Below are 5,000 nucleotides of genomic sequence, written 5' to 3' on the forward strand. Positions count from 1 at the left end.
TGTCGCATTTTCATTTGCCTTGGTTTTAAAGAAATGTGTTTTTCAAAGAGTGCTAAAGAGGGGGGGGAGTGTTCGGAGAGAACGTTCTCTCATAATCCTCAGAGTCGCATATTTCACAGACTTGTGCTCCGCCTGACCACAAAGGCCAGGAGGATGCATTAATCCTACACATTAGCAGGAGGACAACTGAGACTCATGTACAGAGAAGCAATTTACCTTCCTGACCTTTCCATCTGAAAGTGTTCCACAGACATTCTCCCCGCGCCGCCCGGATTTCATACTTGTCCCCCCACACTATTCACAGAGCCGTTGCACAAGCCCTTTGTCTTCTTACATGGGAGGATTAGAGACAAAATGAGAAAAAGGAGAAAGCAGATGGATGTCGGGAATGACAACATCAGGGATCAGTGAGGCAAGGAAATGACTGGCCTGGCCAGTGCCTGTATGGAGAATGACTAATAGAACAGGATTCATTGGCTTTCACCCTGAGGAGGATATTGGCTACGTGGTGCGAAGGAGAGGGGGGGATCTGCTATGACATGGACAGACACTGGCCTAGTAACCATCCCTGACCTCTTAGCCACAATGTCCTGTTTATTTTGAGACGGAGAGGAAAAAGCTAACAGGAAGAGCTAATAGGGGCTGTGCTAGGTGTGGAACTCGCCGCGGTGGAAGACAGGGATGCTACGTTAAATGGCATCACTCCAGTGGGGGCTAAGAGGGTCATCCAGATCTCTATTACTCAGTGTCAGGCGCGGGAGATTACACAGGGCATTACTAAAAGATGACCGTGGCATTATCTGTGTTTTATCACGGCGGCCATGTTCCCAATACATTAGACTCAACCAGTGGAAATAAACTGAGAAGTACTGCCTTTCTAGTATCCTTTCTATCAGGCTGTTTGATATTTGACCTTTAAAAAAAAAAACTCTTCCTGATACAGCCAACACCTTCTGGCTATATCTTTCAGAATCATAGCACATGTTTGTAAGGATAATTAGAGAAATCAAAATATTTCCATTCAGCTGCAATTAAACGAAAACAGCTGCTGCAAAAACGCTCATATCTCCAACCTTGTTTTCTAACTGTGAGTTCATCGTTCCTTCTATCTCCTGTCTGCATTAATCTCGCCCCTAAGATCTCTCCGCCAGTGTGGCGGATCTAAAGACGAGGCTACAGAAAGGTCAGCCACCTCCCTGCCAACCGTCTCCCCACTGCATCCTCCTGGCATGATGCCTGCACCGCGCTCCAACCACCCCCCCCCCCTCCCAACGAAGCGCCCTCCTAAGCAGCCCCCTTCAGCCTCACGCTCAGCCTGGCTCCTCAGCGTGGGGGATCCATACTGTCAGATGTTATTACAGAATCACATTCCCAGTAATCAGACGGATCAACTGGGACCCTGTGACTGGTAGTGATTAGCATCGCTGGCATGGCGGTCGTCTTCGGGCTTTGCGAGGGAGAACAACAGGAGCTGACGGGTCCATCTGGTGCTAGGAATCATCGCAGAACGCTGCGTCGAGGAGGGATGGAGGGGCGAGCGACAGGGACGCTTGGGGAAATGCTTCGCCCCCCAGGGGTCGCATAGAAGCAGGACCGCGCTGCCGATGCCTGCCCGGCCCTCCTCAGTGGATGCCTGGGTTAGCATATGGCCGGAGAGGGGAGGAACCAAACCTAGCGGCAGGCAGGATTAGGAATGGCGCGGGGCACCTTGGCTACAGCACCCCATCACACACCCGGTGGGAGGAGCACAGATGCTGGACTAGGCGGGGAGGCCCGCTCCTCGTTAAGGATCCATTACAGACAGGCCCTCGTTAAAAAACAACCAGTGAGGAGCGAGGCGCCTCTAATAAAGAGCCGAGAGCGCAAGAGGAGAAGATGCAATTCAACAATTAATCAACGGCCCTACCCTTTCTATGTAATCATGGTCTCCATCGCTACCGTCAGGAATATGTCCGGGAACGGAAGATCCACTCGAAATCAAAGCTGATCCAAAAAAGGGGGATTTGGTTGTTGGTCAAGGTTGGTTCTTTCTCGTCCTCTCTCTTCCTGACGGCCTGATTTAGGAGAGGAGGGTGTTCCATTGGCGAGGAGAAAGAGAGAGTGAGATGGAGCGAGGGGGGTGTGGGGGGGCAGTGGAGAAGATGTGCAACAGAACCCGGGTGGTGGAGAAAGGGGTTCAGGGTATTTGTCGCCTGTGAGCAATGGTTAACATGTTAACACTGGGCGCTCTGCTGAAATGAGTTAGCCTCACTCGATGGTTCCATGTTTATTAAGAGACAGGAAGGAAATAGCTTTCTGCTCCATTAAATGGGGGAGCAGCAGGTAGTGGCCGGAACACATCAGAGTAGCAGCAGATCCTCCCAGGATAAGGTCTGCAGGCCGCCCAGGAGATAACCAAACCCCTGACAATTCCCCTAACCACATACTTGTTATTCAAACGGTAACGAGTGAAACAGTAGCGCCACTGGGGTCAAAGCGTTCCGGTCGGTGTCGATGAGACTTATTAAATTAATTCACAGTAAAACATTGGGGATCGGACAAATTTGGAGTCGGTGCCACTTGTTTTATTATAGTAAGAATTCTCCTTTCGATATGATAATAACATCAAACGCGGATGACCCAGAGATGGCGCTCCTGCTGAAGCGGCGAGCGGCGTGGAGGTGTGAATCCCTCCGCCAGAGAAACTAAGAGCCGTTGATCTCCTCTTTTTGTTTTTGTTTTTCGTTTCCTTAACAGGGGAAACCTCCCTGAGTGGTTCATAGCTGCATATGCTGCAGCTTTAAGCACCATGGAGATTTATGCCTCTGTCAGCTCACAGGGGTGCATTCAGGAGTAAAGATCCTATAAAGCGCTGGGATGGGTCCGCAGGTACGGCTGCACACGCCCACACGGAGACGAACAACGTTCTTACACCGTGGAGTACTCGCTCCTCCTTCCCCCCTCCCTGGAAGGCGAAGGTTCACATGGCCATTTATATGTGGAGCAAGTTCTGTGACCCTGGGGCCATCCCAGGGAATACAACACCACAACAGAGGAAACAAAGGTTTTTATTCATCATCAAGGCCAGCTACAAGGAAAGAACATCTGCAGCAAAGCGTGTTCGGGTCTGTCTCAGAGTTGTGCGACGCTATGCACATTTAGTGTTGATAATCTATGTTTGTTTGTGTCTTTTCCTTCTGGGTTTAGTTGAGATGGAAGCGAGCGGGGGAGGAAGGAAGAGACGACGACAGAATCAAAGCAAGCTATCATGGACCAGAGGAAGGCATACAGAGGCCTACAACACATCCCTATGATAGTCTGGTAAAGATGCACATCACACTGGAGCTGTTGCTGTTGTTCCAGCCCTGGTAACGCTTATTTCCTCTGCTTTGTCGAGTGTTTGCTGGCTGTGCATGTGGTGGCATGTCTGATGTGGTTTGTGTGGAGCTGTTTATGCATTTCACATCTTAATGTTTCAACGTCCAATTCTCAACACTGGCTTCCACTTTACTTACATATCGGCTCGATTTCAGCTATATATATATTTCATCCTTAGCGAGCACTGTCTCACTCTCCCCTGCAGGAACTGTCTAACTCCTCTCATCAGGCAAGGTCTCACTCTCCTGAACTGGTTCTGTCTCACTCTCCCAAGCAGGAACTGACTCACTCTCCCCAGTTTGCACCACCTCACTCTACTTTGCTGTTACCTTCCCACTCTCCTTAGCTGGTGCTGTCTCACTCTCTCAAGCTGGTACTGTCTCCCTCTTTATTTCTGCTTTCCTCGATCTCTCCCTTCCAGATTAGTACTTTAACCCCAGCTAACCCGCTGGGTGATTTAATTGTTTTATCACCTTCCTCATTGCCACCGCCTTCATGTGTATTGATTTTGTTATTCTGCACACAGGTCTAAGCGGGGTGACCGATGGAGCGTTACTCATAAGAGCCCACACCGCCAATTCCCCACATCATCTTGTATTTTCATGGTGAGGATGTCTGCTGTTCCGCTCCACTAGATAATATCTACTTGACTCAGTCCAGTTTAGAGGGCTGTGGATAAACAACAACCAGCGCCCTGTCGTCTGCAGGGTAAACCCTCCCCTCCTCCGAGCTGTCTGGACGCCTGCGCCCCGGCCCGGCTGATATAGAAAGTATGTGCATGACGGCACAGGTGTGAGAGGTGTCACTGTGGAACCGCCGCGCGGTAATCACAGGAGGTGGCAGCATGTCAGCGCCATCCCCACGGCGATGGATGTCTCTTGGGGGTGGGGGTGAGGTGGGGGGAGGGTGGAGAAAGGGGGGGGCAGTGATGGGGCGCACCGGGCCAGCGCTTGGATGCAAACCCCCCCCCCCTCCCCCCTCTCCACACACACCCTCCTCCTCCACCCCCCCCCTCACCGGTCCCCCCACCCCAACACCCGTCCCTCCCGGTCCATCGCATCATGGCCGGCGACAGCTTCAACTCGCCTTGCCATCACCCCCCCCCCATCCTCCTCCTCCACACCCTCCAGCCCATCCGCCCCCCCGGCCAATCACTGCTCTCCTCTCCCCCCCAGCCTCCCACCACCGGCTGGCTGGCCGACAACACCACGCCTGACAATCGCTTACCCGCCGCCTCACGTCTGTCAAGACCCTGGCTGTCAAATTACTGTCAGTGGAAAGTGAGGGAGGGGGGGGGCAGGAGATGGAGGAGGTGGAGGAGCGAGGGGTGGAGGGGTGAGGACTGGAAGTAGATCCCTATCTAATAAGGAGAGGGGAGAGAAGGGTGTGGCATGGGCTGAAGCGATGAGCTCAAGAGTGACTCCTCTAGCTCTCTCTTCCACACACACACACACACACACACACACACACACACACACACACACACACACACACACACACACACACACACACACACACTTTTCCTCAATTGCCCAAACTGCGCCATCCCCAACGCAGGCATCTCTCCAGACTCTCAAACCTACAGCGTATGGTCAGCTCTGCTGTGGTTTAAAAAAATAAATAATAACTTGTGTGTGTCTGCG

The sequence above is a fragment of the Gadus chalcogrammus genome, chromosome 14 (assembly GCF_026213295.1).
Source record: "Gadus chalcogrammus isolate NIFS_2021 chromosome 14, NIFS_Gcha_1.0, whole genome shotgun sequence".
NCBI classification, from domain to species: Eukaryota; Metazoa; Chordata; class Actinopteri; order Gadiformes; family Gadidae; genus Gadus; species Gadus chalcogrammus.